This window comes from Apium graveolens, chromosome 3 (assembly GCF_009905375.1).
Source record: "Apium graveolens cultivar Ventura chromosome 3, ASM990537v1, whole genome shotgun sequence".
Classification (NCBI taxonomy): domain Eukaryota; kingdom Viridiplantae; phylum Streptophyta; class Magnoliopsida; order Apiales; family Apiaceae; genus Apium; species Apium graveolens.
This window is the reverse complement of record NC_133649.1, coordinates 98,515,783-98,525,017: the sequence shown is the minus strand read 5'-3', so window position 1 is coordinate 98,525,017 and position 9,235 is coordinate 98,515,783. Positions and strand designations below refer to the sequence as shown.

The 9,235-nt window shown below is 33.9% G+C and overlaps 1 long non-coding RNA gene and 1 other non-coding gene across 4 annotated transcripts; one reads left to right on the top strand and one right to left on the bottom strand.

Annotated features, from left to right (window-relative positions):
- Positions 1-5,971: 5,971 nt before the first annotated feature.
- Positions 5,972-8,229, top strand: LOC141710830 (uncharacterized). Of its 3 annotated transcripts, XR_012571079.1 has the most exons (6): positions 6,016-6,066; positions 6,447-6,622; positions 6,723-6,992; positions 7,112-7,231; positions 7,668-7,719; positions 7,889-8,229. It is a non-coding gene; the product is annotated as an uncharacterized LOC141710830 (long non-coding RNA). The 3 variants fall into 3 exon arrangements; XR_012571078.1 differs by lacking the exon at positions 6,447-6,622 and having other exon boundaries at positions 5,972-6,066; XR_012571077.1 differs by having other exon boundaries at positions 6,447-6,992.
- Positions 8,230-8,856: 627 nt separating this feature from the next.
- Positions 8,857-8,961, bottom strand: LOC141715427 (small nucleolar RNA R71). Its single transcript, XR_012572191.1, has one exon. It is a non-coding gene; the product is annotated as a small nucleolar RNA R71 (small nucleolar RNA).
- Positions 8,962-9,235: the final 274 nt, after the last annotated feature.

Genomic DNA, 9,235 nt, shown 5'->3' with positions numbered 1-9,235 from the left:
AATCTACTCAAGATCCTCGACTCCCGTTTTTAGAAAATGTTTTCACCTTTGGGTCCCTATACTAAGGGTATATGCAAATTACCGCTATTCTCTAGCATAGGTATTATCAACTGAACCAACAGATATATATGGCAAGAATACGAAACAGGCATGCATATATATACCATATCAGCATGCTTCAATATATCACAAAATTTGCTAATTAACCAACATGCATCTATCACAAGATAATGCATATACATATATACATCACAACAACAGTATAACGGGTAGAAAACTTGCCTGAGTGCTCCCGGATAGACTTAAGCTTAGAGTGGGTCCGATAAGCTATGAACAACAACATAAGTCGGAATTAAACCCCGGTCGCTTAAGAAACTAGACTTTAACCATTTAGAGTCCTAACGTTCGCTTTCGCGCTTAACGATTTACTTAAGTCACTCGAGTACTCTCGGCTCCACCATTTTTAATAATTTAACCATTTCGAGTTTTAAGGCGATTCCTTCGCGAGTGTCTTACCAACTTCCTATTACACCTTACATAAATGTTTCATACTTCAATTAGTCCTTTAAGGTCTTTAACCTATGTTTCAAAGTAAGGCGAGGGGTAAGGGTTCGTTCACGAAATGTCGTTACTTAAAACGGCCGTTTCTCCTAAACCGTTCATCGGAATGAAACGAACCACATATCAAAACGAAGCTCGTAACATGAGCTATCTAAAAATGGCAATGGTCAACATCTAGCAGGGGGTTCTCGGGTCCTAATGTTATGAACAAAAGCAGTCTAAAGTAAATCGGACATTACGACGGCTATGTTTACGCGATTTCCCAATTTTATACCCTTCCAATTCAACCCATAATCAAGCCATAATCACATCCCAATCCAAACTCCATCCATACCACATCATAACAGCCCCAATAAATTCAATATTAACATTTATACTTATGCTTAAGCTTGAATTTAACTATACCTAAGTTCTTTTAACCAAAACAACAAGATTCACCATCCATTTCACTACCACTCCAACCCAAATTCTAAACCAACAAGCATTAAGCTACTATATCACCATAACAACTAAAATCATCCTATTTAACAAAGTAAATCTAGGGTTTGGAGATGATATACCTTCCTTGAAGTGGTGTGAGTAGCTAGGAAGCCTTAAGAAGCCTTGAGATGACTTAGGGATGCTTGGATCTTAAAGGAAAAACAAGAAAATCAAGTTAAAATTCTTGAAGTCACTATTCATTGTCTTCTTCATTGATTTCTTGAAGAAGATTGTGAATGATTTGGAGGCTTAAACTCATAGAATAGCCATAATTATGCATAAGGAATACTAGGGAATTATCTTACCAATTTAGGAAGCCTTGAACTTGGATTTTGAAAATTCTTTTCTTTGAAATAGTAAAAAGCCGAGAGCATGAAGAAAATAAAATGCCTTGTGTTCTTGTTTTGATGAAAAATGAATTATTTGGCTTGGTTGGTTGAATATTTGATTTGTTTTTGGTTAATTACCAATTTAACCTTGATTTTTGTGTAGTTAATATTCCACCACATTTCCTTCCCTCTTATGTCATGCTTGCATCACTTTATGATGTCATCATCCCTCCTTTGTCCTCTTTCTATTGGTTGGATGACATCATCCCCACTAATCTCTTTGATTAACTTCCTAATTGTTTGCCTAATGACCGTTGATCTGTTATACGGTTCGCTTAACTTTCGTTTTCGTTCATCGTTTGAGGGATCATACCCGGGATCTTATTACTTAGGTTCCCTTAACCTTTCTCAATACATTATATTCCTTTTTATGATCCTCTATTATAATCCTTTAATTTAAATCCTTTTTATCCTATTACCTTATACTCAATTCTTTCCGTATCTAGTGGATTTCCGGGAAAAATCAAAGTGTTCAGAATTGGATTCTGACGATCTTTACATACATTTATATACCATATAGAGTACTAATAAAATCTCAGAATATCCATAACAGAACCCCTACATAGTGTGGCATGAAAAGTTTTCTTATCCAGCATAATCTGTAAAATCACTATTCATAAGGGTTTCAAAATTTCCAAAAATTGGGGTTATTACATTAAGTGAAATGGAACTCGTGACAACCCGGATCCCCGACCCCGGATTTGGGGGTGTTACAAATGGTTTGAGTATGTAAGCAATTTGATTCAGTGTTTGGCATTTAGTTTGTATCTATTTGTGGAGTAGTATTGTATATCTGTGGTTCGCATTCAGGTATACAACAATCAATGGTTCAGAAAGAATAAGGTTTACGCCTCAAAGATCAACAACTGGAATCAATTTTTAGGGTTCAGTGCTTCAAAGCACATGCAATATAGAACAGGACTATCAATCAACTACAATATATCTCGAGAAAGTTCAAAACACTTGCCTGATATTAGCTTGTTATACTTCTCTAACTTCCAATTACAATCTCCTCCTCCTCGATTATCTGTTTCCATTTCCTACGACTTGCCTCTTCTGCTCACATATCATAAACATCTATCAATACTCAACTCATACGATTCTATTTGATATACACTTCTATCTACCCTTCGTTTTACCCAAATCCGATTAACGGATTGAAAATTATGCTATAAACAAGTAAACACCAAACATATAGACCGTCAGTCAAGCAACAAGTCACATATAACACATAACACATCAAACAATCAATGATATATCATTTATAAAGGAGTCTTGGGTCATAAACAAGCTTTCGGGTATTTAATATGATTTTTAAAACATTTTTCAGAATTAAAACGGGTCGTTGGATCAATTTTAAAGCATTAAACAGAGTTCGGTTGGCCACATCTGGCTTCAAAATAATTTTTTAATAATTATCGAGCCTTGAAAACAATTTAAAATAATATTTTAAAGCTCGAAACTATTTTTCAGAATTTTTAAATCATTTTTAAATAATTAAATCTAATTAAATAATTAAATCTAATTAAATAATTAATTAAAATCAATTAATAATTAATTAAATCAATTAATCAATTAATTTTCAATTAATTGACCAATTAATCAATTTAATTATTAACTAAAATTAATTAACTAATTAATTCAAATTTATTTTTAAATTAAAAATAATTTTTGGAATTAAAATAATAATTTTTGGAATTTTCAGAAATTAAAAATGAATTTTTATAATTAAAATAAATAGGAAATATGATTTTTAAACATTTTATAAACAGGAATCCTATTTTTGAAAACTTTGCAAATTATAGGAACTAAACTTCACCATCTTCAAAAATACAGGGACCTAACTGTAATTTTACCACCCCTTGCCGTAAACCAGTCGGTGTTCGCCGGAGAATTCGTTCCCGGAATCCTCCCATCATCAAAAGCTCCAGAATTAATCTACAATTCACAAGGAATTTAACCATACCATTCAATCACACAAATAACCCCTGAGTTGGCCGGAATATGACCGGGAAGTTCGCCGGTTTCCGGCGAGCTCGATGTAAACTTAAAAACACATCTCCCTTCGATTCAGGAATCCTCTGTTAACGAGCTATACACCAATCGATTTCAAATTTCACAAGGAACACAACCCACTATATTTCAAGAACTAATAACCCCTAGAATAAAAAGCCCTAATTTTCAATTAAGAACATTCATACGGGTTATAAACCCTAATTTTAAAATTCAAAAATTAAACTCAATTTTGAACATGTTATTGAACTCCAAATCAGTCATATGACATATGAAAATCATCAGGAGAACAAGCTCTACAATATGCAAGCATCAAATTATTCAAACAATCATCCGTACAAAAATTCATATTTTTAATCAAAATAATTCGAAAATAAATAAAATTACAAAAAATAAACTTTTGATTCTACATTGATATGAAGCACAAATTCTGATAGTAAATTTCCAGAGCTTTGATTTGAGTACTCGAGCTTCACCAACGGATTCCGGTAACACCTTGAAAGTGAGGTTTGATTCTCGGTAGGTTTTATGAAATTAAGGTTTTTCTCTGGAAAATTCTATAATTACTGTTTGCAAAGGATTTTCGGTACGAAATAAAATACGGTAAAGGCTATTTATAATTACGGAAAATTAGTATCCCGTTGGATCATTCCGTATACAAAATGGTACCTTTATTTATAAAAACAGATCCAAACGCGTACCGGTTTTCGGGATAATTATCCAAATCAGTACAATTTGTACTGCGGTCTTGGTCTCAGCGCCTGGTTACACGTATTACGAGGAGTTTTATTGAATTACCGAAATGAATAATGTATCGAAAATATTGCGTCGGGACCCGTACAGGACAAACCGTACGCCGGATCGAAAAAGTCGAAACATGGAAAATGCTCTAAATATTGCAATTAGGTTAGGAAGGAGTTCTCGGAAGAGTTTCGGGTTATAAAAACGTAAAAACGGTGACGTCAGTTGGTTCCCGATTATATAAAATAGTTTATAGATACTCAGAAAAAGATTTTATAAAATCCATAAATTTCCTATAAAATCATAAATCAACGTAAAAATAAATAGAAAGATATGAAAATTATCTATATTTTATTTTGGACATATAAAAATTAAAATACTCAATTGATATTAATTTTAAACATCCAAATACATATACCACTTAACATGCATAATATTTATTTATTAGCAAAAATAATTACACGATATGTCCCAGATATTACATCCTTCCCCCTTCAAAGGATTCTGTCCTCAGAATCTCCTAAGGAAATAAATGAGGGTACTTTTCTCTCATATCACTTTCTAACTCCCATGTTGACTCTTCAACCTTTGGATTTCTCCACAGTACTCTTACTAACTTTACCACTTTATTTCTTAACACTTTCTCTCTTTCTTCTAGAATCTCTATCGGACTCTCTACATATGATAAATCTGCTTGAAGTTCTACCGGCTGATATTCGATTACATGCCTGGAGTCTGGATTATACTTCTTAAGCATCGATACGGGAAAAATATTGTGAATGTGCTCCATGTGAGGAGGTAACGCCAGCTCGTAAGCTACTTTGCCAACGCGCTTTAAAATCTCAAAAGGTCCGACATATCTTGGGCTCAGTTTTCCTTTCTTTCCAAATTGTGTCAATCCTTTCCACGGCGATACTTTCAGTAACACCAGATTTCCTTCTTCAAATTCCATATCTTTCCTAGATTGATCTGCATATTTCCTTTGACGGTCTTGTGCTGCTATCAATCTCTTCTGGATAACTTATACTTCTTGCGAACGCGTATACTTGCGTGAATTTTAGCGCGTGTTTTCGCCGTAACAAGTTTTTGGCGCCGCTGCCGGGGACTCGGTGTTAATTTTTAGTTTATGTGCTTGTCATCAGTGGCCGTTAAAGTTCACTGACTCGGATTCTTTTACTTTCACGATTTATTTGTTTGTGTTTCATGTACTCATTACAATGGGAGATCCAGCAGCACGAGCGAAAGCCTTGATGGAGTTTTCTCAACCCAAGATCAATTCAATCTAGCATTTTCCGGCCAGCTATCATAGCTAATACCTTTGAAATCAAGCCTGGCATAATTCATTGGGTACATAATTCAATCCAGTTTAAGGGTTCTCCAACTGAAGATCCCAATATGCACATTAGGGATTTCATTGAGATCTGCGACACCTTCAAGTTCAACGGTGTTTCTGAAGATGCTGTGAAGCTGAGACTGTTCCCATTCTCTCTGAGGGAAAAGGCTAAGACACTACACCATAGATTGGCTATGGCAACCACATTTCTAAAACTTTATGAAAAAATGTTGCTATTGAGAGAACTTATTTCATTTATTGCAAGGATTTTTAAAAGCATTGCAAATGGGGTGTAAAATTTGGAGGGAGTTGTAAATTAACATTTTATTGCAACGAATTATTCAAGGTGTTGCGATACATTCAAATTTTGGATACAAAATAGTGGCGGGCTTCAAAATATTTCAAGTTAAAAATTTTGCAGGGCTGACCAAAATTAACAAAACAAAAAATAAAAACAAATAAAACAAACAAAATAACACAACACTACACACGCCCACACACCCAAACACACACGAGCAGGGGAGAGAGAGATATTCAAGCAGCAAAATGGTAAAAACTCGACCGTTAGTCCATTTCCCCCAAATTGATTTATAAATTTTCTTCTTTCTTCAAATTACTACTTTGAAATGTTAATTAGTTTGTTTTTCTATGTTCAAATATTGTTTCTCGTTCTTAAGTTACAATCTTCTTGTTCTTAATTAGTGTTTTTATTTGTTTTTTTGTTTGAGGTATTTGTGTTTAATTTGGTGTAAACTTGAGCAATACTCTATTCTTATGAGCTTCATATGTTTTTATGTTTTTTTGTACCAAGTTTCTTAATTAGGGTTTTTATATAATTCAGGATTTAATGATTTTAGTGATTATTTAATATAGATTTTTTTATCTGATAATTGAGTATATAACGGAGTCCTTGAGATTTTATCATTTAGAGTGGAAACTGGGAAATATCACACGAGGTTCTTGCTTTAACATCTAGAGTTGGAGAAGCAAACTGAATGTGATAGAGCAGTAGTAGCAGCTTGACGACGTCCCAGCAAGCACAACCAAAGTAGTAATAGAATGTTGATATACAAATAGGTTATTCTGGAATTGAACATGTTTGATGGTATGCAAGCTGATTGTTTGAAGTATGATTTTGGCGTTGGAGTTGCAAATTGTTTGAGGTATGAAATGTTCATCTACAAGTTTTTCTCTTCCATTGACAGGCAAGGCAGATGCCTATTTTCCTCAAATTGGTTCTCAGAAAAATGTTAATGGAAACCTGCCACAAATAGGAGGTGCATGTGGATTTGTTCCTTAAACAGGAAGCGTAGGCGTTGCTGATGCTGCTGAAGTTGTTTCCAAAGCCCTGTTATGTTTCAACAATAACTACATACTTAACATCTGATTTTCGCTTGCATTTTCATTAATTCAGTCTACCTCATTTACCCCACTTGGTTAATTCAGTAACATTTCTTTTATTCCGCATCATCTTGGTATCTTAAAACTTCATATTATATAGTTCCATTCAATTTTCTTCATTGTAAATTTTAAAAATAAATACAACAAATCAACTTATGAGACAATTTGCTTAAGTTGCCTATTTTTTTGGCAGGTTTGTAGTAGCTCAACTACATCGATGATATATTATCCCACTTCTTATTTTACAACAGGGCCTCAGTATGGGATGTTAGAGCCACAATCAAAGCAGGATGTAGCTATGGTCCAAAAAGAGGTAACAAATTGCCATCTTGGTAATTTGGGTCTTGTTTGCAAAAAGTGTTGAATGTTGGTTTGCCATTGTGGTTATCACATATAGTAGCACTATCAACATATGCAGGGAATTGGCTTTTGGTTGAAGATTATGAATTGCTTTCAGTTTTTACTGTTTTGTAAGATAAAATCAAAGATAAAATAAAATGCTTGTACAATTGATCATTGGAAAGAATGAAACTTGAGTATATGGTATCTACATGATAAGAACCTGCGTGCAGAGAATGTATGCAGCTCCCTTGTGTACAACATCAGTATTGTAGAGTTCAACATCAATGTACAACATCTGTGCTTGTACTAGTGCATATATTTCTGCTTGTATAGTTTATGAAAATAATTGAAGTCCTCAATTTAAATTTACCTCTCTAATGGAACATTCTGTTGTATGCCATTTCTAGGTGCAGCCAAAGCGCAGAATGAGATGACTACTTGTGATGTCTGAGAATGGAGGTATACTCAATTTTCTATATTGATTCATCCACTCAAACTATTATTGCAGGCACTTGTAATTATATTACTCCAGGTTCTCAAATCCTCCCCATATTTTTGACTTTTAGTTTAATAATTTCCAACTGTATTAAGTAGGGAAATATATAAATTTTGTTTCCTGATTATGCAGCACTTGAACACACCATGGTTGTAACCCAACAATATGTCGTGTATTACTTTGGGGTGGTCCTGTTACAAATATGAATAAAGCTGCGAAAGAAGGCTTTATTAGCTCGATTGCCTGCCATATTATTGTATCACCTCCAACAACAAAGGTGCTGGTCAAGAAATTAGATATCTCCCGATGAATTAGCAAGGCAATAGAATAGTTTGGAAGATGGATAATATTTGGCAGCGAAGAAACTAAATAAAGATTACTAGTAGTTTTGTTTATTAGTTAATTTGTTGTAATTATTTTCCATTGTGTACTGACTTACATTTTGAAATGTTTGTATCACAATGCTGGAACAACCAGAGGTTTTGAATTGTTGTTAATATATATAAAATGATATTAATGCTTGGATTTGTGGCATAAAAAATATCTGTTTAGTCTATATTTACAGGCACATCTTATTTTTTTTTTTTAAATATTGTTACAATTGTGTCCAAATATGTTGCTATTTTATAATTACATATGCTCTAAAATACTGCAATAGGATCAAAATTGTTGCTATATTTGTTAAATTTGACCTTAAATTTCATTATGATTGGACTAATTAATGTTGCCATAAGGTGGTTATTTAGCAGAAAAAAACAACTATTGCAATGATTTAACTGCGTTGCTGTAAAATACATTTTGTTCCTGCATATGATTTATTGCAATAATATTTTGTTGTTGCTATAAATGACTTAAAGTGTTACTATAAGACCTCTATTGCATCACCACCGGATGCAACGCCAAAATTTTGCATATTTATTGCCATATATTCTACTGCAACATAAATAGCCCTTAAGGCAATATATTTTTGCTATTGCTATATACATTCTATGGTGTAGTGAGAGATGGTTACACTCTCTACTAGCTGGTTCGATTACTACTTGTGAAGATCTTGCTCAGAAGTTTCTTACTAAATTCTTCCCTATGGCGAAGACATCTGCAATCAAGAATGCTCTTACTCAATTTGCGCAGCAATCAGGAGAATCTTTATGTGAAGCTTGAGAGCGCTACAAGGAGATGCTTAGGAAGTGTCCTCATTATAGAATGCCTGATTGGATGATCATCAATTATTTTTACAATGGGTTGGGAGCACAGTACAGACCCATGCTCAATGCAGCAGCAGGCGGAACATTATGGGCAAAGAGCTATGAGGAAGCTTCTGATCTAATTGAACTGATGGCTGCTAATGAATATCAGTATCCAACCTAGAGATGTCCACAGGGCAAGGTAGCAGGAGTTCTTGAAGTGGATACAACTACGGCTATCACTACTCAACTAAAGGTGTTGTCTATGAAGAGCGATTCTATGGCTAACTATGGT